Here is a 24,222-nt window from a genome sequence, read left to right as displayed (position 1 = left end):
ATGGATATCCTTAAGCTTAACCCTTCATTGTGCTCATGTGGAACTTGTAAATGAATCAAGAGGCAGTTGTAAGAACAAGGGAATACTGCATAGGTTAAAATCAGGGAAGGTGTGCATCACAGTTGTATCCTCTCACCAAATTTATTCAGTCTGCATGAGGAGCAAGTAATCTAAGAAGCTGGATGACATGAAGAAGAATGTGATATCAGGATCAGAGGAAGACTTATTAACAAGCCGCCATATGCAGATGACACAATCTTGTGTGCGGAAAGTGAGGAGGACTTGAAACATTGGCTGATGAAGATCAAGGATTCTACCCATAAGTGTGGATTCCAACTCAGTGTAAAGAAGGCCAGAATGTTTACAGCTGGACCAATAAGTAACAGCATGAGAGGTGCAGAAAAAGCTTGACTCCACCATCATTGCTCTTGGGAGAAGCAGTCAAGAGATCAAAAACACATGGCGTTCAGTGAATCTGCACAAGACATCCTCAAGTGTTAAAAAAAAAAAAAGCAAAGACGTTCCTTTGAGGACTAAGGTGAACCAAACCCAAGCCATGTATTTTCAATTGCTTCATATGCATGTCAAAGTTGGACACTGAATAAGGAAGCCCAGAGGAGAATCAATGCGTATGAGTCATGGTGCTGGTGAAGAATATTGGAAGTACCATGGACAGCCAAAGGGCAAACAAATCTGTCTTGGAAGAAGTATGACCGGAGAGTTCCTGAGAGCAAGGGTGCAGAGACTTCATATTACATATTTTAGACATATTGTCAGGAGAGACCCGTCCCTGGAGAAGGGTATCATATTTGGTAAAGTGGAGCGACAGCAAAAAAAGGAAAAGGCCCTTGACAAAATGGATTGACCCCGTGACAACTGAAACAATGAGCTCAAGTTCAAGCTCAAGCATAAGAACAACTGAAAGGATAGGGCAGCATTTCCTTCTCTTGGGCATAGGGTCACTATGAGCCAGAACCGACTGGGGGGCACCCAACCACCACAACAAGGGTGGATTCCTTACTCCTCTCTCGTAGCAAGGAGCATGTACTTAGAGCAGGAAGAAGAGACAAGAGGGGCTCTAGAAAGAAGAACTGGCCAGACCAGGGAAACCATTGCAGGCAAACCCAGAGCTGTGCCATGCTGGGTGATAACAGAGTCTGAGGCAAGATGGAAACCAGCATTGGCTTGCTTGTGTTTGTTGGGACAATTCTCTTCCATGGTGACCCCCTGTGTCACAGGGAATAACTTCTCCACGGGGCTTTTTCAGCTTTATGCTTCATGGAAGCAGATCACTGGATCTTCCTTCCATTTAGTAATATTTGATATTTTATTCTTTATGATTTGAGGGGTAAATTTTTGTTTTCCAAATATGTCATTAAAATATTATTTATTCTGATCATAGAGCTTTTTTTTCACCTAGGTGAGCAATAAATCCCTTCACCCCATTTTCTGATGCTAGAGGGCTATGGCTTGGATTTCCTAAACCAAAGTTCTCCCCAAATATTGGGAAACAACATAAGCTCGCTATCATTTTAGTCTGGTCACTGACTTGGAAGAATAACCAATCCCTGGTAGCACACTGGATAAAAGCATCATTTCTAACAGTAAGGTGAGCATTCTGAACTCAACGGTTCAAAATGAGAAATTCCTAACAGTCAGGTGTGCATTTTTGACCTCACATTTCAAAATGAGAAAAAAGACATAGGTATATGCTCCCATAAAAAATGACAGCCCAGGACACCTTATGGGGCAGCTCTAGTCTGTCCTATAACTCTATTCTGTTCCATTCTGTCCGGTAAGCTGGAAGGACCGGGTGGCCCAAAACAACTATAAGATCTATACTGGCCATGTATCCAGTGACTGTATATTTCACCCAAAATTAAAATGTGAAGAAGTTGTGCCCTTCTACCTACGCAGCTCCTGCTTGTTACATTGTTGATTATTCTGATCCCTCTGAGGCTAATGACAAGACAGTTGATCTTCCTACAAAAGATTATTGAGTATCTTTCCACCTTGGTCAGGTCTCCATAAGATGAATGAGCTGTCATTTCTATAGACGAAGGAACAAAAATTGGCGGCTAGCCTAAAGGACAAGAATCCTTTCTCATCGAGTCAAGCTGCCTGACAGACAGGCTGAGGCTTTGTGTCTCCTCAATAATTCATATACCATATTATGCTTTCATTATTCCTGGGGGCTTTTGCACTGAAATAGCTTTTGCTATCATTTGGGGAATTAAGAATCTTCTGAGGTTAGGAGAGATGGGAAGGCTCACTTGTTTCATTTTACAGATGTGAAAACTGAGGCGAGCATTGGCCATGTGTCTGCTTGAAGTTCACGGAGAGGGGCAGAGATGAGTCAAGATTCAAATCCAGGTCTCCTGAGACCACCTCCTATGCTCTGTGCCTTCCATTACACTATTAATTTCATTTGGGTTTTTTTGTCAATAACTACACACATAGAATTGGCCTTCTTTCTGGATGAAGTGGCCAGAAGTGATACTGCATAAACTTTAAACGGTGTAGGGATTCATGCAGAGCATCTCAAGCGCCACAGTCTGGGATGTGAAATCATTCATAAACCAGCACCCAATCATGCAGGCTCAGTGTCACAGAGGATATGGCCAGGGACACTCTAGCTATTTACAGAATCATGGCCTGTTTTATTGCCCTAGGGGTAAGGAGGACTTCAAATGCTAATCAGGTCCATTGGAAGGCTTATCTACTCTACACACACAGTCTCTGCAGAAAAAGATTTGGATGTTGCTGGATAACCCCAGGTCACTCTGTGCCCAATGTCCCTGCTCCATCCTTCCTCTGAGTTTTGTCTCGCCAAGCAGCACGCTCCTGCAGTCCTCAAGCCACTGTGATCAAGGTCTTCAGAGCCCAGCACAGGAGAATCCCAGACGCTTGCAGAAATAGCATGCTAGACTGCCAAGGGATCTTGTGGAGTGCCTGACTGTAACAATTAGAAATAACTTTCAGTGGCTTCTCAATTCTGGGCCTGCACACATGTCACAAATGCCTTCCTATTTCCATCAACCAAAGTCAAGCTGAAAAACATTCACTGATTCAGTCCTGTAGACCTGCCCCTAAGATCTAGTAAGATTTAGAACTGTATCCAGAGGATAAAACAGTATCTACAATAGGATAGTCACTTTAGTCACTTAACAACTGAAGGACAGACAGGCAGGTTGGACAAACATGCCTCATGAATAATGATCATGATACAGCATGATCTACTAGCACACAGGGAGAAAAATGGGACATTCTATTCCCATAAAGGGTTGCAGTCTCAGAAACGCACAAGAACAATTCTACCCTGTCCCACAGGGTCACTGTGAGTCAGCATGGACTCCATGTCAGTGAGTGTGGTTTGGTTTTATTAACACACAACATACACAACACCTAGGAGCCTCCAGTAAATGTTATGAAAGCAGGGGCTTCATTCTCACAGAACTGAACAAGAAAATCCGACTGCTAGACCTCTATTACACCCTGCAGCTTGTCCCTTCCACATCAGATGACAACAAAGTACTCTGTCATCCCGGCAGATGGAGAGCCAGGCTTCTTAAGCCTGTGACATTTCTTCAATATGAGAGCAGTGATCACAAAGGTTAGCCTTCGATGTGAATGCTCTCCTCTAAAAGTCAAACCTGAAACTTCGCAATCCTATTATACACTCAGGGAGGTGGGTGATTGTTTTTAAAGCTTCTGGAAAAGTTATTTGCAAGCAGTAGCTATAAGGGGACAATAAAGCAATTCTTCTACCTAAGGAAAATACCATGACCCCCAAATCACAGGCCCCTGAAAACACAGCGGACATGGGTACAGTGTGGACAGCCATGCTTAGAGCTATGCAGAGATGCAAGCGGACTGGGCAGACATGAGCTAAGCTAAGGCGCATGAACAGAGGCCCAGGCTTCATGGAGCTGGTTTCCATATTGGATGGAAGTCCAGTGTCAAATGGTCAAAATGCTACCAGCATCACACTCTTAATAACTTTTTTAAAGTGTGGTGCCAACAATGAAGTATGTTGCTCATCTCTTTGACGTCATCGTTTCTTCCCTTTCCCTTAGCTACTCTACGATGAAGAGCAAGTCTTAGACCACTTTGATATCTTCTTTCTTTCCTGTCTTTTTAAGGACCTTTTGCTTTCTTTATGTATGTTCTTGATGTTGCCCCATAGTTCATCTGGTCTTCTGTCACCAGCGTTCAATGCACCAAACTTGTACTTGAGTTGTTCTTAAAAGGAGCCCTGGCAGTATGGTTGCTAAGCATTGGGCTACTTACCAGAAAGAAATCAAGGGACTACAAAGGTACAAAGAAGAAGTGAAACCCTCCCCCTCCCTATTTGCAGATGATCTGATTTTATAGGGAGAGAATCCCAAAGATGCCACAGAAACACTGCTGCAAACACTCAAGGGGGTTGGTCAAGTAGCAGGATAGAACATTAACAAGCAGAAATCAACTGGATTCCTGTATAACAACAAAGAGAGCTATGAAAAAGACATCCGGAAAAAATATCTTCAAATAATATCCACATCTAAAGGAAGGGGTGGAATCGTAGCTTAACTTGATAACACCTGGTTTACAGAAGGCTATGGATGACAATGGAAACCAAAGATTCATATTCAGGGTCCATATGTGGATTAAGCTTCCAGTGGACCCCCTATGATCACAGCTGAGGGATGTGAACAGCCCTCGGATAGAGAACACTATAAAGTCAATTAGGCTTTAGATGACGTTAGAGCAAAATATAATATCATCTCCCCTTTGACCAGTTTAAAGTTGTTTCAGTTTTTTTAAAAAGTGAAATGGAAATACATGTGGAATAAGCACCCTGGAAACCCCCTCCAACAATGGATCAGGGATATGAATAGTCTTGCTATCATGCAGAATACATTGGAAAGTGGATAGTTGCAGGTGCAGTTTGGTTTAAATTTGGCACCCTATCAATTTATCTCCCTTATTATCCATTTAGATTTGTTCTTATTTTTAATATTTTCTGCTTTAGATATTTATCTGCTTTACTTTGTTATTGCTGTTCGTTTTGTTTTTGTTTTTTAAATCATGGTTTTCTGTATATGAAACCCAGGATAGGTAAATCTAGAGAGACAGTAAGTAGATTAATGGTTCCTTGGAGGTCTGCCAGGGGCGGTTGAGGGAGAATTGGGAGCTAATAATGATGAGTACAAGAATAAAGAAAATGTTCTTAAACTAATGGTGGTAATTATTGTGCAACTCTTCTCGATGTGATTGAACTATTGAAGTGTGTGGTAGGTGAATTAGATGTCACTAAACTATTGAGATAAAAGGAAACTCAACAGCCACACAAAAGATGAAAACCAGTAATAAATGGACGCAAAGAGACAAAAGATCTATACCAGGATAGCTACAGAACACCCTGACAAGCAACCAAAAGAGACCGTCACAAATGGAAGAATTCCTGTGTGTGTGGATACTAAGAGACAACCAAACTCACCACCATAGGGTCCAAATTCACAGTGACCCTATGGTAAAGTGACCTAATAAGACATGGTAGAATTTCACTTGTAAGTTTCCAAGACTGTAACTCTTTACAGGACTAGAAAGCCTCTTCTTTCTCCCAAGGAGCATCTTGTGGTTTTGAACTACTGACCACTATGCCAGCAGGGCCTTTGTTCATGGTTAGAAAGAATTTATACTGTGAAAGTGTCAATACTACCTAAAGTAATAGGCAATGTAATTCTAATCCACTTCTCAGCAACAATCTTTAAAGGCATGGAAAAACTAATTACCAACTTAAGCAAAAAACTCCTTGAAAAGAAGAACGAAATAGGAGGTCTCAAACTACCCAACCATAAAACCTTAGTAGACAAAACAACCTGATGCTGGTACAATGATAGCTATACAGACCAATGTAACAGAATAGGGAACACAGAAATAAATTCATCCATCCACAGACAAGTGATTCTCAACAACAGACCGAAAAACATTAAATGAGAGAGGGACACTGAGGTAGTTAGTTTACTGCGTCAACCTGGCCGATAAACAAATGTCGGGTTAATTGAGGGCAGAGGGAAAAATGGCTCAGTGAGTCTGGCCTTTCCAGTTCTCAGCTCTCTTGCTTTTTGATGGTCAGACCAGGGTGCAGTTGCCTTAGCCAATTCCCTACTTCAGCTGTTAAGGTTCACTTTCTGCAAGATATCCCTGAGGAGGAGGAGTCACATGGACCTACCCCGATGCAGCTCTGGGTGCTGGAGCACCCATGTGGAGATCCCTGCCAGCGCTGAGATGCTTACACATTCATTGACTCGGCTTTCCTCCTGCAGTCAGCATCATTGCGTCTGTTTTGTGAGATGGAGGAGGACTTTGTGGATTGGTGTCGGACATGTTAATAGGCTACTGTTGGACTTGCGGGCTTGGCCAGCACTGGGTGGGGATGTTTTCTTGATGTGCACTTAACCTTCATATAAAACTCTCTCTTATCCATGAATTTCTGTGGATTTGTTTCTCTAGAGTACCCTACCCGACTAATACAATCACCTTTTCTAACAACTACTGGGAAAATGGCATCTACATCTGCAGAAGAATGAAACAGGGCCCACATCTCAATACATGCACAAAAATAAACTGAAGATGACCTAAACCCCTAAACATAACACCAAAAGCTATAAAGATAGCCAATGAGAAAAGTGGGACAAACTTAAGGGCCCTATTGAAGTATGTACACATATTATCAAATCTAATCAAGGTAGCACACACAATGGAAGACAATATAGATGATTGGAAAAATAAAACGCTGAAGCACATTAACAGACTTCATCAAAAGAATAAATGAGAGCCCATGGAATGGGGACAAATCTTTAGCAATGACACTATGGACTAATGACTAGAATCTATAGACTTCTGAAACACCTCCATAAGGAAAAAGAATCCAATTAAAAAGTGGGCAAAAGCCACAAATGGACAGTTCACTAAAAATGGTCATAATCACTAGCAATCTAGGAAACAAAAATCAAAACAATAAAAATATATCACCTTATACCTACAACAATAGCGTAACTAAAAACAAACAGAAAACAACAAATCCTGGAGAGTGAGGAGAGAGTGTCACTTTGAGGTACTAATTGAGGGCTCGTAAACATGGAAAGCCATTTTGGAAAGCAACATGACACGACTTAAAACAACTGGAATAGAAATGCTATATGACCCAGCAATTCCTCTCCTGAGCATATATCCCAAAGAGTTAAGAGGCATAACACAAACAAAGGTATGCTCTCCCATGTTCACTGTAGCGCAGTTCACAATAGTAAGTCCAAATAGTCCAAATGCCCATGAGTAAAAGAATGAATAAAGAAAATTTGGTACATAAACCATCGACTACAATGCATCCTATGAAAACACAAAACAACTCATGACAAGGACGGACTGGGGAAAACATGCTCTGCAAAGTTGGTAATTCACAATAGGACAAACAGTGTATGAGACCTGTACTCTACAGACAAACACCAAGACAAAGGCAGGGTTCTGGTCTCGGGTCATGTAATTTTCTAATCAGGTCTCCCAAGCAAGGAGGTAGTGTGCCTACCTGTAAGCCATATACAACCACCTGATTTGTATATCTTGCAAACCACTTCAAGAAAGGAGGTTTCACCTGAGCTGGAGTCAGTGTCTCATGTTGGAGGGAAAAGAAAAGGACCCATCAGTTGTTACCATATAACATTGTTCACCCCAAATCAAAAGACGCACCAACAAGAGTGATTTGGGAAACTTACTGTAATTCAAGCCAGATATGGGGATGAGTGTGGAGATACCTGCCTTGCAGAAAGTGATTATAGTGTTGTTAGAGGGTAAACCAGATGGGGCAACTGGCCATTGGGACAAACACTAAGTATGCCCCATATCATGTTGCTAATTAGATACATTTGACCTAGTTTCTATCCAGTCCTTGGTGATCCAGGCCAAGTGCTTGAGAAAACTGAGACTTCAGGCTCGGTGCTTTTGAGGTGTACAACATCCTTCATGGACCACACCAGAAGTATCTGATTTGGAAACCCCCTAAACTTTGCCTTAAACTCCCCTGTAGAAGATTCAAGTAACGGACATTCTCCCTTGGACTTAAGATTGAAACACCCTAGTGTGAAAAGAAGCAGATGACTGCTACTGTGAGGTTATGGAATTGGAGGTCATTGGACTTTGGTTCGGATCTCTTGTGTGATGGAGCCCAGTGAATGGTGGCTTGAGACTACCAAATATTTAGTAATCTCATGCTTTTTTATTTTTTTACAACATGTGTTTAGTCTAGCAGTCATCATTCTGCCTTTGTCAATGTGTGTTATGGAGAGTTTAATCTACAAGCTTCTTTGTGTAAATAGCATCCAGTCAGTTAAATGCTTAATCTGTTCAAGTCAGCAATCCATGTTCTGTGATCTAGAAAGCTGTCATATACATGCAAGCAGGAGTCCTGTGGTATACTGGTTATATGTTAGGCTGCAAAGGAAAGGTCAGCAGGTTGAAACCACCAACTGGTCCTTGGGAGAAAGATGAAGCTTTCTACTCCTGTAAAGAGTTACAGTCTTTAAAACAAAAAGTGAGGAGCTGATACCAAGGGCTCAAGTAAGAAAGAAAATATTTTGAAAATGACGATGGCAACATATGTTCAAAAGTGCTTGACACAATATATGGATGGATGGATGGATGGATTGTGATAAGAGCTGTAAGAGCCCCCAATAAAATGATTTTCTTAAAGAGTTACAGTTTTTATAATCTACTTTTCTCTACAGTGTTTTATATTCTACACCAATGACTAAATAATAATTTATAAATTATCAAGGATTTATGAGGGAGGGAGGAGCGGGGAGGGAGGGAGAAAATGAGGAGCTGATGCCAGGGGCTTAAGTGGAGAGCAAATGTTTTGAGAATGATGAGGGCAATGAATGTACAGATGTGCTTTACACAATTGATGTATGTATGGGTTGTGATGAGTTGTATGAGCCCCTAATAAAATGACTTTTTTTTAAAAGATATAGAGTCTGGGATCCTATAGGCTTGAATATAAACAAGTAGCCATCTTACTGAGAAACAACAAAGCCCACATGAAGAAGCACACCAGCCTGTGAGATCACGAGGCATCAAAGGGATCATGTATCAGGCATCAAACACTAAAAATAAGTTATGGCATTGTGAATGAGGGGGAGTGCAGAGTGGGGGCCCAGGGCCCATTTGTGAGCAATTGAGTATTCCCTTGCAGAAGGGCCATGGGGATGAGACAAGCCAGTCAGGGTGCACTGTAGCAATGATGCGACATACAATTGTCCTCTAGTTCTTGAATGCTCCTTTCCCCCGCCCCACTATCATGATCCCTATTCTACCTTACAAATCCGGCTGGACCGGAGGATGTACACTGGTACAGACAGGAACTGGAAATACAGGGATTCCACACAAATGAAACCCTCAGGACCAGTGGTGTGACTGGCAATACTGGGAGGGTGGAGGGAATGTGAGGGAGAAACGAGGGACAGATTACAAGGATCTACATATAACCTCCTCCCTGGGGGATGGACAGTGGAGAAGTGGGTGAAGGGAGACGTCAGACGGTGTAAGATATGACAAAATAATAATAATTTATAAATTATCAAGGGTTCGTGGGGGAGGGAAGAGAGGGGAGGGAGGGGGAAAATGAGGAGCTGATATCAAGGGCTCAAGTAAAAAGAAAAGGTTTTCTGTTTTGTTTTTGTTTTTTAAAGAAAATGTTTTGAGAATGATGACGGAAACATGTACAAAAGTACTTGACACAATGGATGGATGTAAAGTTTGTGATCAGAGTTGTATAAGCCCCAATAAAATGATGGAGATGTGGTGGTGGCAGGATGGAGCCCACATCAACAACCATGGAGCAGACCGACAATGAACACCCAAGCCTGTGATAACATAGTAGTCCGTTACCCTTACTTTCCCATCCTGCAAATGTCTAGCATTCGTGTCACATGAGAGTGAAAGATACTGATCTGTTGAGTCATTCTGAGTCCGGTCCTCTGTTAGCATTCAGAACCTAATTAACTGTGGCACTTGTGTGGCAATTATTTTGGAAGAAGCAGGGGAGCTACAGAGAGAAATTAATTCCACAAGACGATCCTCCTCCCACTGCCAAAACAGTGGGGTGTAGGGACAGCAGGAGAGAGAACAGGAGGTGGCCACAGACAGGCAGGAGAGGTACTGAGAAGAGAGAAGGGAAAAGGCCAAGTGTAGCCATACCTAGGGTCGGGGAGAGGGAAGACCACGCACAGACGTGCTATGGGTCAGAGGAGAGAAGAGAGTAGCAATGTCCAGGGTCAGAAGAGCTGCCATCCTAGTCTCCAAACCAAGCCAGCTCTTCACCAAGAAAAAAAAAAAAGACACAAAAATAAAATCAAACCAGTTACTGTGGAGACTCCTTTGTGCCTGAGTAGTATTGTGCTCCAAAAATTTTCAATAGGCTGACTTTTCAGTAGAAAAATATCAGGTCTTTCTCCTGAGGTGTCTCTGAGCAGACTTGACTCGCCAACCATTTGGTTAGCTCTTTAACCCTCTGCATCACTGAGAACTCTATCTCTCCACAGACAGGGGCAATTAGGACTGGATACTTGGCCACAACTTGGAGGGCAGGGAAGTCTGAAAACTAGCCCGTATTGTACTTCTTGCTATCGAGTCAATGTTGACTCACAGCGAGCTGCTGTTTATGGGAGCAGAAAGCCCAGTCTTTCTGCCTTGAAGATGCTGGGGGTTTTGAAGTGCTGACCATGCAGATCACGAAGCAGAGCTTAAACACTGCACTATCAGAGTTCCATAGCCCCTACTATAGCTTCTCTGAATGAAATGGTGTTTCTGGCAAGTTAAACAACCCATCAGAAATCTGTGAAAACAGGCATTGTCGGGTCATATAGATTGTAATCTGAACATGGAAGATGAGGAGTTCTGAAAAAATAGAAATAGAAAAATAAAACATTTTGTTAAGTTTTGTTTGACTGCAGTGAATATATTTTAAAGCTCTTCATTCGGTGGGGAAGCTTTAGTTTCCATTTGGAAGTGCAGTTGGTTTTCATTTTCAAAAAAATCCAGGTTTATACTGAAAGTCGTGTCTCACCGTGTTGCACCCAGGGCTGCTATGCGTAAGAACCAACTCATGACACCCAACAACAACAGCAAGGACTCTGTACCATCTGACGGAGGCGAGTGGAAGGGGACGGGGCTAGTGACACCATAATTGAAGGTGATCCTGACCCCAGGGATGCCACTGGATAGAGTCAAGGCTAATCCCATCCTGACATGGCTCCCCTGCTCAGCTTGCTGTGCTCATTTATGTTTCTCTGTCTTAAACTCATCATTAGACCCTTTATGTGGCTGGTTTCTTTAATCACCGTGTAACCACCACAGGAAGTGATGTATTGTAGACATTTGAGAGCATCCTGGAAATGTAATGTCTATAGTCTACCTGAGCTGTTATACATCGTACGTTCAATGGTTGTTTGTCATTTCTTTCTATTTCGGTGATCAAATAAACTATCACAGATGCTTGTGTCACCTATAAAATAGTGGATTAAACAGTTTCTGCAATAAGAAATGCACAAGGAAAATGCACAGAATAAAACTATAACACAGACCCTGGGCATGTGTAGAAGTATCCAATCAGCCTAATTTATTTTACTAAACACTACCTGAATGCATACTTAGAAAAACAAGGTTCCATTTGATTTAATTTTGTATCCTAGCAATTAAAATTGGCCAACATTCAAACATATGCTCAAGAACCAATAGTACTGCTTTCAGACAAGATGCTTATTTAGTCATAAGCACAAGCGAGTGGCCGCTGCATAAACCAGGAGAAGACCAACAGGAGGGAAAGCAAAGGTCCCTGGAAAGTTGGAGAAGAACTGAAAGCTAAATTGTTGGTGCACTGAGGTCTTCCCACCAGAGACCGTGAGCGTGGCTGGAGAGGGGGACGAAGGAGTAAAGCCTGCCACAAAGTGCTCAGTGCTCTATCCTGGCTGCCCATCAGTGATGCTGAGTGCTCCCTAACCAAGAGCCACCATGCTGCCACACCATCCTTGGCCACTCCCTACTTTCTATACAGCAGGTTGCCACAGTCACAGCTGAGACACATGTGACCTCACCTGGAGCACTGTCATCACTGCACCCTTCACCCCTTACAGGCTACACTTGCTGACACGCACATACCCACCCTATAGTCCTGCTGCCAATTTGCCCTGACCCCTACCTGCACCACCAGTGCTGCTAAGACGACACAGTCACACACAACAGAGTACTGCCACAGCTGTACCCTCCCCTCCAGGATATGGCCACTGCCTGTGATGCCGCTCTCATGTGTGTGCCCAGCCACAGACCCACAAGCTTCAGACACCTTCCCTCATGCCTCATACCCACCCTGCCTGCCCTTCTGAAGCCTGCAGTAGCAGCAAAGCTCCTGGTCTAAGTGAAGATCCCAACCAAAAAGTGCTTTCTGTTTTATCTCCCATTGCCCCTTTATTTTCTTTCTCTCTTAATATCTCTAATTTCCATTATTTTTATTATCTGTTCTACGTGTTTATTAATTTTTATTTGTATTCTTTATTTCATTTCTTCTCTCGCTTCTTTTCCTCCTCAATTCCCCTTTGAGTTTTGTGGCTCCTATTAATCTTCAACTACCCCCACATGGCGCAGGCTCCCTCCCACCCTATGGATACATCACGATGTTGTGGATTGAGCAGAAAGTATTGATACACATGAACAAAAGAGAAATAGATACAAGCAAATGAATTATACCCAATTCCAAAGGAAATTTCTGAAAATAAAATATCCTGCAATTACCAAAAACATAATTCAGAATAATCTTCGGGTACTTCTAATAATTGGAGAAAGAGATCAAGAGAGCTTCAGGGAAAAAATGAGGAAAATAGATACCTTACCACCACCACAACAAGCAAATAGAAATTTAGAATATGAATATTAACAAAACAGAATAGAATAGACAATACATTAAAAGAGTAGGGTCACGAGACTAAAGAAAGGGAAGGCTGAATCAGCAAACTTGAAGACAAATCTCTAGACAGCAACTAATGAGAGAGTAAAGAAATCGTAATGGTTATGTGGGACACTACAGAGAAGAACAACATACATCTCATTTGGATCCTAGAGTGGGAAAAAGAAAAATCTACAGAGAAAATATTCAAAGAAATCCTGGAAGAAAACTTCCCTAAAAGCATTAAAAGTGGAGAAAATAATTATTTTAAAAAGCTGAGTGACCCTCACACAGGATAGACTCCAAAATAAAACATTGCGATACATTGTATCAAACTCTCCAATGTGACGGACAATTAGAAAATCCTGAGCGTTCCTAGGGAAAAATGGAACAGTCGCCTACTAAGGAAAAATCAATAAAAATAATCTGTTATCTTTTTAGAAGAAACCATGCAAGCAAGATGAAAATGAAAATAAATAAATAAGATACTGAAAGAAACAAAACTGCCAACCAAGAATCTTCTATCCAGCAAAATCTTCCCTCAAATAGGAAGTGGCAATAAGGATATTTCTAGACAAGGAACCATTAAAGGGATTTGTAAAAGCATGATTGGAATTACAAAAAAAAAATTAAAGGAAAAAAATTTGTACAGAGCACCAACAACAGCAGACAAGCCTGATATCAACACACAGGATGACACCTTCCAGAAATCCCACACTTATAGGAAACCATTCTTTATGTGTGCAGGTGGAGTAAGAAATTGACCCCTGAATTTTAATTAAAATTAGAATATTTAAAAATATATTCAAAACAGTACAGAAATATAGGAAGAACAACCAAACCAATAACATAACAATTACACAACACACAAAACTGATAGCAACAAGTCCACACATATCAATGACACTAAATATTAATGGATTTAATGCCCCAGTCTAAAGATAACAAGATCTATCAATATGCTACTTACAAGAAACAGACCTTAGATACAAGACAAGGAGATATAAATATTATATAATATATATATAAAGGTAATGCTAAACATATAAAGGTAATGCTAAACAAAAAAGGTGGTAGTGGCAATAAAAATCTCCAATAAAATAGACTCCAAGGTAAAATACATCATGAGAGACAAAGAAGAGCACTACATAATTATTAAAGGAATAGCAGTACAAAAAACATAACCATAATAAACATGTACGCACCCATGAAAAACCCTGAAAGTGATTCATCAAACTCTTAGCTGAAAATGGAATAAACAGCACAACAAAAATATTAGGAGACTGCAATACACCACTCATGAGACAGGACAGAGGATCAGGAAAGAAACTCACTAAAGACAGAGAAGATCTAAACAACACAATTAACCAACTTGACTTCCTGGATATACACAGAGGACTCCATCCAAGAGCAGTGCAGTATACGTTCTTGTCCAGGATATATGGAACATTCTCTATAACAGACTATATTTTAGAACACAAGCAAGTTTTAACATATTTTAAACTATTTAGATTTTAAAATCCATTTTCTCCAGCCACAATGTTATAAAATTAGAAATTGACAATAAGAAATAGCAAGGGTTTAAAAAATTAAATGTGTGGAAACTAATAACTAACTGTGTTAGTCCAGGTAGACTAGAGAAACAAATTCATAGACACTCATCTCTGTATAAGAAAGAGGTTTATATACAAGAGCAATTGAACATTGAGAAAACATGTCAGCCCAGTCAAGATCAAGTCCATAAGTCCAATATTAGCCCATATGTCTGATACCAATCTATAAAGTCCTCTTCAGACTCAAGAAACACATGCAATGACGCCGAATGCAGGAAGAGCATAGGCCAGCGGGTTGGAAATCTTGCAGATCCAGTGACGTTGTAAGCATCTCAGCACTGGCAGGGGTCTCCATGTGGTGGTTCCTTCAGTTCCCAGGGTACGGGGTCTATCAGCGTTGTATTATGTGTCTTGTCAGTAGAGAGCATCCAAGAGAGTGAGAAAAAATTTTGGCAATGACACAACAGACAAGAAACTATACTCTAAAACCTATAGAAAATTACAACACCTCAGTAAGAAAAATGACAAATAATCCTATTGAGAAGCGGGTAAAAGACTTGAGAAGGCAATTCACCAACAATGATGCTCAAGTGTCCAAGAAACATGAAGAAAGTAGCCATCTGGGTGATGCAAATCAATGCAATGAGGAGATACCACCTTACACGGACAATGTGAGGCAAATTAAAAACAAAAGCTGGAGAGATCTGGGAGAGCTGGGGACCCTCATACACAGTTAGTGTGACTGTAAACGTGGACAACTACCCTGGGAAAAGATACAGCGTTACCTCAGACAACTGGGAATAGAAATCCCACAAAATCCAGCAATACCTCTGCCGGCTGAAAAAAAACGAAGAAGTAAGTCATAGCACAAAGAGACATATGCACGTTCATTTCACCACTGTTCACAATAGCAAGAAGACAGAAACAACTTAAATGTCGACCAGTAGGAGAATGGACAAAGAAACTTTGGTACATATACACAGTGGGATACGATGCATCCCTTAAAAGCACCTTTGACCCGGCTTCACAAAGCACATCTTGGCCTGGATCTCTATGGAAAACATTATGCTGAGTGAAGCTCATCAAACTCCAAAGGACAAATATGTGAGACTGCTGTGATAGGGGCCAGGGGAGGACACTTTTATACCAAAAGGAGCAGACTTTGGAGGTTACCAAGGTGGGGAAGGAGCAGGGAACAGAGATGAAGCAGTAAGTTAGAGGGTTGATAGGTATTGACTTGGGGGGATGGCAGGGATAGTAAACCACAAGAGAGAGCAGAGAAATCAAAGGAGGGTCGTGGGTTGTTACTGAGGGGTGTGATAAGTAGCTTAAACTGTAGAATTTGAAACTGACCCTGTAAAAAGTAAAAACTCAATCTAATTCACAATAAAACATTTGTTCAAAAAAAGGAAAGCACGGCATTGAAGGAAGAAGCCCAAAGTGCATTGAAGGCACTGCAGAAAACAAGGCTGAGGGAATTGACAGGCTACAGATTGAAACTTTTCAACAGACTAATGGATCTCTGCAGGCACTCAGTGGTTTACACCAAGACAGTTGGAACACAGTTAGCTGGCCAAACAGCTGGAAGAGAGCCATATCATGTCCATTCTAAAGAAAGGTGACCAGAGAAAGGATGTGTAAATAATCAACTACTATCAGAATCAGATGCAGGTAGAATTTTGCAGAAGATCAGGGCAGTGTTTCATGCTCTTGTATTATGAGTTGGAACTATGAATTGGAGCCGACTCTTTGGCACCTAACAATGAAGAAATGTTGCGTTTTAAGCCAGATTCATAAGAGGATTTAAAATGAGAGGCATCGTTGCTAACATTGGATATGCTAAGAAAGACTACCAGAAAGATGTTTACTTGTGTTTTATTGTCTATGCGAAGGTATTCAACGGTGTCGATCATAACAAACTATGTGCAACATGGAGAAGAAGTGGAATTTGGGAACATTTCATTGTGCTCACAGGGAATTCATCCGCAGGTCCAGACAACCCTTTAGCCCAAACAAGTGGCTATTGGACGGTTGAAAATCAGAAGAGTGTGACCTGACTCACACGGTATCCGTTTACCATAATTACACATTTTGCATGCTCAGCAAGTAATCTGGGAAGCTGAACTATATGAAAAAGAATAGGGCAGCAGGATTAGAAAAAGGCTCATTATCCGTCACTATGACACAAGCTTGCAAAGAATGTACAGATGATGTGCTTTATACAATTGATGTATGTATATGTATGGATTGTGATAAGAGTTGTATGAGCCCCTAATAAAATGTTTTTTTAAAGTAAAGTAAAATAAATAAAATATTTTTAAAGATTTTTTTTAAAAGAGTAAAGATGTCACTGTAAGGATTAAAGTGCACCTGACCCAAACCGTGATATTTTGAATCACTTTATATAGATGGGAAGCCTGACAACATACAACAAAATTGCAGAAAGATTGATACATTTGAACTATGATGTTGGCAAAGAATATTGAAGATGGCATGGGTTTCCAGGAGAGTGAACATGTCTTGGGAAAAGCGCAGCCAGGATGCTCCTTAGAAGCAAGGACCGTGGTATTTTACGTCATGCATTTTTGAAGAATGAGGACCCCCAATCCCAATTATTGTCACAGACTCAATTGTGACTCATGGTGACCTTGTAGGACGGAAGAGAACTTCCCTTGTGGGTTCCCGGATTATTGATCTTTATGGAAGTACAAAGCCTCCTCTTTCTCCCTGTCAAGGCTGATGATTTCAAACTACTGACCTTGGGGTTAACCGCCCAGTGCACAACCTAATACACTACCAGGACTCAGAGGGGGATGAGTCATTGTAAAAGGACATCATGCTTGGCAAAGAGTCAACCAAAAATAGGAGTATCCTCAATCAGATGGACTGATAAAGGGGTTAAAACAGTGGGCTCAAGCAAAACAGCAATTATGAAGAGGGTGCATGACCGGATAGTGTTTCGTTCTGTTGCACATCGATGATGACATCGCTAACAATAACAAACAGCAGAGTGGGACCGGACCCCCAGATGACACAAGTGGGTTGCTCTTGCTGGGTCAAAATCACCCAGCAGTGTCCTGATAAAAAGGACCAGCTTCTATAAAGAGTACAGCCAAAACAAACAAACAAACAACAACAAAAAAAAAACCCACCATGGAGCAATTTTATTCTGTAACACGTGGCCTTTATGTGATGAAATTAACTCGAGAGAATTGGTTTTAGGGTGAGGCAGCTCTACATTCCAGAGTCTCACCTCCTGGTAGAACATTGGGTTAATTAAACCAGTTGGTTAGAGTTCAAATAAATCATCAGGTAAAGTTAAAAATAACTTAAACCTAAGAAGGGCAAGAACCAGCAATCTTCAGCTGAGCAGGCGGAGTGGGAAGAGGTAAGTTTTTCACATGGTTTCTAAAGCAGAGAGAGACGCCTGTGCAGGCCTTTAGGGAAAGGATGCTGACCAGGATGACCTGATGATCTCAGAAGTCCCTTCCCACTCCAAATTCTTTGTTCTAAAGTGACACAGGGCTACCCTCTGAGGGTAAGAACATGTTTCTTTGTGCTTAAGAACAAAGATAAAAAAGACAAGTGTTTAATTGCCTCACCTGACTACAGAAGGGGGAGCTCTCATTTTGTTGTTGTTGTTGTTGTTGTTGTTTGTCATCTCCTGACAAGATAAGAGGTTGGGGGAAGGAAAAGCATGCAATGACAGGCCACCACCATTTATTTCAGCTATATTCACTTGGCCATCCGAACATATTCACATCAAGCTCCAAGTACTAATTAGTGTATTGCGCTAAGACAAAAAAAACACCATATTTTTTATAATCATTTTATTAGGGGCTCATGCAACTCTGATCACAATCCACACATACATCAATTGTGTAAAGCACATTTGTACATTCATTGCCCTCATCATTCGCAAAACATTTGCTCTCCACCCAAGCCCCTGGCATCAGGTCCTCTTTTTTTCCCCCTCCATCCTCACTGCCCCCTCCCTCATGAACCCTTGATAATTTATAAATTATTATTTTGTCATATCTGGCTCTGTCCTACGTCTCCCTTCCCCCACTTTTCTGTTGTCTGTCCCCCAGGAAGGAGGTCACATGTAGATCCTTGAAATAGGTTCCTCCTTTCCAACCCCCCTCCCTATGCCCACCCATTATCGCCACTCACACCACTGGTCCTGAGGGGATTATCGGCCCTGGCTTCCCTGTGTTTCCAGTTCCCATCTGTACCAGTGTACATCCTCTGGTCTAGCCAGACTTGCAAGGTAGAATTGGGATCATGATAGTGGGGGCGTGGAGGAAGCATTTGGGAACTAGGGGAAAGTTGTATGTTTCGTTGTTGCTCTACTACACCCTGACTATCTCGTCTCCTCCCCAAGACCCTTCTGTAAGGGGATGTCCAGAAAACACACAATCTTAAATGGGCATCTGACCCATACCTAGAAAGATCCTCTGTGGCTGACATTGTGGCGACCTGTTCAAACCCCAGGCCCAGGGAAATATCCAGAGAGGCAAAACTGGAAAAGGGCAAGTGCCTTCAGGAGAGAGCACATTGTCGTAAGGAGTCCACATGGTAGCACCAACAAAACTTTGGGCAATCATGTGATATTGGGGGGATGATGGGGTTGTGACCAAATGCACTGCAAAACAAGCCTGGAAATTCAGGCTCTCAGACTAGCCCAATGTTAAGGTCATATCTGGTCAATTAAACCGGTGCTGGGTCGGGTCTGGGTATATCTGAAGTCCATCAGGAGATTGCAACAGGAAGCCAGGGTTGAAGAGCAGGTATCTAGTTCGGTTTCACAAATAAAAGAAGCACTTCACCTCTACGGAATAAACTCAATCCATTAGAGCTACCATTGCTAAGATCTCTTCCAGCTATAAAAGTTCTATTGTTCCACGAAGCATTTAAAGCTTATCACGATTTCTTCCCATTCAGTCTTCAGAATTTGACTGGCACTCATTATGCCCACAGGAACCAAACTACAGAATTCCATTAATTTCCTAGCGTAACTTCTCACTGGAAGAAAATTCTATCTTTTTTCCCCTTTAATATTCTTTGCCGCTAGCCCTTTCTATGGTCACTAATCTCACAGACTCTACCCTGCGTCTAAAGGAAATGAAAAGGCCATTGGGCAGAGATTTTCATTATTTGCAATTACGGCTTTTTTTTTCCCCCCTGTAGCAGCTGCAGTTTAGCACAAAAGCTATTTAAGTATTTTGACATATCTGGCCGATAAACTATGCATTGATGGTACTGCAGGTCAAGCCTAACTTGCCTTCTTTAAACTAGAAATCAGTGATAGGAAATGTGACGCATGACTACCTTACACTGCTTTACATCTGGAAATAAATTAGGTGATTCAAAAATAAGAAGCCTTCGGGTTAGTCACATTAAACAGTATTAATCCAGCTAATTCAAACCTGCCTTATTTTATAATGGCCTCTAGCCATGACTGGCAAGTGGAAAGGTAACTGCTCTCCCTAAGGAACCTATGATGTTTTCTTATTTGTTCATTTCTGAGGTAACTGATCACATAACAGTTCAAGAAATAATAATATAAACAACTGTTTGACAGGCTTTTTAATTTTAGATCATGAAAAAAGGGCAAACTCACATGTTTATTTAGTATTCAAAGGTCAAGTAAAACATTAACGAAGTTGAAAGGAGTTACTTGTATTTTTCTTATTTTATATTCGGTATATTCATATTTAAAAACTAAGTAAATATGGACCAAAGATCTGAATGTAAATCTGAAGCTATAAAGATCATCAAGGGGGGAAAATGGGGATAAATTTAGGGACCCTAATATGTTTCAATAAAATATTTTCAAACATAACAAAAATGCAAAAAACAGCAGAGGATAAATTAGATGACTGGGGCCTTCTAAGAATTAAATACTTAATGAGCGTCAAAAGGGTGTTTAGAGAAGAGTAAAAAGAGGATCTTCAGTTTAGAACAAAAATTTTGGCAGTGACATACCAGAGTAAGGACGAATCTCAAAAATCTATGAACTGCTGCAACACCTCAACAACCAAGGAAATCTAATTTAAAATCAGACAAGGACTTAGACACTTCACCAAAGAAGACTTTCAGGCACCTGCCCTAAGCCATGATCTTTTCCATCAATACAGATGCTTATAAAAAGTTCGCAATTAGAAAAACGAGAGAAAAGAATTCATGTATTCAAACTATGACTTTTTTTTTAAGAAGACTGTTGAATATACTGTAGAAGGGCAGAAGAATGAACAAAGTCTTAGAAAGAGACAACCGGAACGCTCTTTAAAAGCAATGATGGTATGGCTTACGGCATTGTTTACTTTGGATAGAGCCTTCGGTCTAACCAATGACTGGTAAAATGACTTCACATTAGGTAAAGTAAAGGGTCAGCCCAAACAAGGAAAACTCTCAAGGACATGAACTGACACAACTCAGCACCATAACAAAGACTATGAAGCTGGTGCAGAACTAGGAAATGTTTTATTCCTGTATGTACAAGTGTATCCCACACACACAAGATGGATATTTTTTTCAAAGCGATGTATTTACATTTTTTACAAAACAACTTTATCACCTTCAAAGTACTCTCCATTACACTTAATATATTTGTCAAATCTGCAATTCCATTCTATAAAACATTTTTCAAACTCATCTTTTCTCTTCACCTCTTCTGTGTCATCAAATCACTGTTTTTTCATGTCCCTCTTCGTTGGAGGCAACAAAAAGAAGTCACACGGAGTGAGGTCAGATACGTAAGGTGCGTGAGCCAAGAGAGGTATATGCTGGTTTTTGCAAAAAGTTGGCTCACTGAGATGGCTGAATGAGCAGGTGCATTGTTGTGGTAGCAGAGCCAGTCTCCTGTCTGCCACAAATCCACCTTTTGTGTCGCACACTGATACACAATAAAATAGAAAGCTTGATTAACTATCTGACAAGGTGGAACAAACTCCAAATACAATATCCCCTTCACGTCAAAAACACAAATGAGTATTGTCTTGATCTTTGATTTTACTGGAATATCTTTACTGGGAGAGGTGACAATGGGATGACATCTTCCACTGGCATGATTGATACTTGCTTTCTGGGTCCTAAGAATAACACCACGTCTCATCACCAGTAATGACCTTGTTGGGAAAAAGTCTGGGTCACTTCAGAGCTGTTCTGTTCAAACATGGCATGTTGCCACGCAACGCTCTTTTTCCTGGTCAGTCATTACCTGGGGCATAATTTTCCCAGCAACCCTTCTCATTCCCAAATCATCTGTAAAAATTCACTAAACAGACCTCCAAGAGAATCCAGATAACTTCCCCATCTCTTTGATGATCCGGTGTCAGTCGTTGAGCACAGGTGCATGAATTTTGTCAACACTTTCACCTATTCAGGAACTTGACGGACGTCCAGAACAAGGTTTGTCATCAATCGGCATTTCACCCTTTTGGAAATGAGAAAACCACTCATACACTTGAGTTTTTCCCATAATGCTGTCCTTTTAAGCTGTGTGGAACATCACAACCGTTTCTGTGGGCATTTTTCCCAAGCAGGAAACAAAATTTCATAGCCACATGCCATTCTCTTAAATTAGTCATCACAAGAAATGAGTTTTGTTGTTTTTTTAAATAAAAACCATACAAACATTTATTCTGTCCCAGCCCAGGGAAAGGGAGGGAACTGGGCACCGGAGGGGTGGGGGTGGGCTCTCCAGAAGTCGAAAGACAGTGTCAGAGACGGAGGAGCACAGGGCAGGGCAGCTTGGGTTCTCAGTGGTCCCGAAAGCCCAGGAGGTCTGGCGACGAGGCAGAGGTGCCCACCTGGGTCCCAGAGGATCCTGGCCTGGGCAAGGACATCAGTCCTGGCAGCGAAGGGCTTTCAAGGTCTGGGCAGACCACTCCCCTGCCCCTGGCCACCCAAGGGAAAGCCAGGGCAAGGGACTGCTCCTCCGGGCAGGGGCACAAGAAATGAGGTTTGAGTGAAACTGCTTTTAGGAAAAAAATTTGCTGTGACCAGAGAGAACCTTCCCAGGTGATGTCACCAAGGGCGCTAACTCAGAGCAAGTTGCTGGATGCTTGCCTAACAGGAAAAAAAAAATGCATACTATGAAAACTCCGCCGAGGGGAGCTTTATTCTGGGGATACTTTGGCGGGGTACCCCTTGTATATGGTCACCATGAGTCAATCAGTTTGAGTATAATTAAAACAGCTACAACATGAACTGAAGGAAAGAATAAGATAAAGAAATGCCTCACAGAATATAAATAGCTATTAAATATGAAAAGATGCTTCCCTTCACTCATAAAAAGAGAAATGCAATTAAAAATCCACCAAAGTCCCATTTTTCACTAACTATGTTGGTTAGGATTCCTATCTGGCTCTATTTCAACAATGACATAGGAGAGAGACACCCTTATTGCTAGTGGCAGTGTCAATGGGTGACAGAAGTCTTACTAAGGACATTTCAGCACGATATCTGAACATTAACCAAAAAAAAACATAGCCATTGAGTCAATTCTGACTCCCATATAGAGTTCCCAAGGCTATAAATCTACATGGGAACAGATAACTTTATCTCTCTCTCCCTGAGTGGCTGGGAGATTTGAACTGCCCACGCCACAGTTAGTAATCCAGCATGTACCTACCAATGTTACCAGGGCTCCTAACGTTTGACCCAGCCATTTAAAATCTAGTTGTATGTCCTACAGATAAACCTATCAATATGAAAACACCCTATGTACAAATTAGGCTTTGTGATAAGTGGAGACAATCTAACAAGGATGAGCCGATACATCAGAATATCATGTCGCTAGGAAAATGAAGAAACGGGCTCTGTTTGGGTGTGTGTAGTACCATCTTATATGATCAAAAGCATCTCTGGTAGGATAAGTCAAATAATATTAATGATATTACAGGTTCTTTTGTACCCCGAGATTTTAGATATATGAACGATTACTCGCCCAATAAATAAGTAAACTTGAGATGTTTTCAGATGCGCAGTCTGAAATTCAAAGTTCTCTATTCTGGACACAGACTTCTCTCTTCTCCATTCTTCTTCACAGCATGCGTGCTTTCATCAAAATGGCTCAATCACAGCCCTCTTCACGGACCTATAATCCTGTTTCTTATCTTCTGTATAAAGCTCTGTCCTGACATTCCCTCTTTTCTTTGTCTACTTGACTCTACTCGACCTTTCAGTTTGTCTTCATGGTCCTTGAAGTGTTCCTTGGCCACCTTAGGTCTTAGAGCACTCTGAACTGCTGACATATACTGTCTGATCTAATTTCACACTTACCACTTACTATCATTTTTAAGTTGACTCTTTCTTAAGAATTTCCTCTGTTCATACATGTCTCTGCTCCTTGGCTAACCTGTCCTCCCTAGAGTTAAAACTCGTGGCCATCAGGTCGATTCTGACTCACTGTGACCCTATAGGACAGAGTAGAACTGCCCCTGTAGTTTCAAAGACTGTCATTTTTCTAACCTTGTTTTTCCATTAAACCCGATTGGCTCATACTGGTTGGTACATAGGAGATCATTGACAAATGTTTGCTATTTTGAGAATTGGGTCATTCTCATGTGGTAGGCTGGGAATTGTTTCCAAATATATGTGCACAACATAATTCCGGAAATATGTGAATGTTGCAGATGCTGTTTGGTTTAGGGTTTAAGATGAAGAGATTACCATGAACATACAGAT

At 41.3% G+C, this 24,222-nt stretch overlaps 1 protein-coding gene across 1 annotated transcript in view; it reads right to left on the bottom strand.

Moving 5' to 3' along the window:
- The window catches only part of SLC35F3 (solute carrier family 35 member F3), a 546,340-nt gene that overhangs the window by 445,569 nt on the left and 76,549 nt on the right, over positions 1-24,222 (bottom strand). The window lies entirely within an intron of this gene.

This window comes from Tenrec ecaudatus, chromosome 1 (assembly GCF_050624435.1).
Source record: "Tenrec ecaudatus isolate mTenEca1 chromosome 1, mTenEca1.hap1, whole genome shotgun sequence".
NCBI lineage: Eukaryota > Metazoa > Chordata > Mammalia > Afrosoricida > Tenrecidae > Tenrec > Tenrec ecaudatus.
Note: the sequence above shows the minus strand (reverse complement) of the source record. Positions and strands in the feature narration are given on the sequence as shown.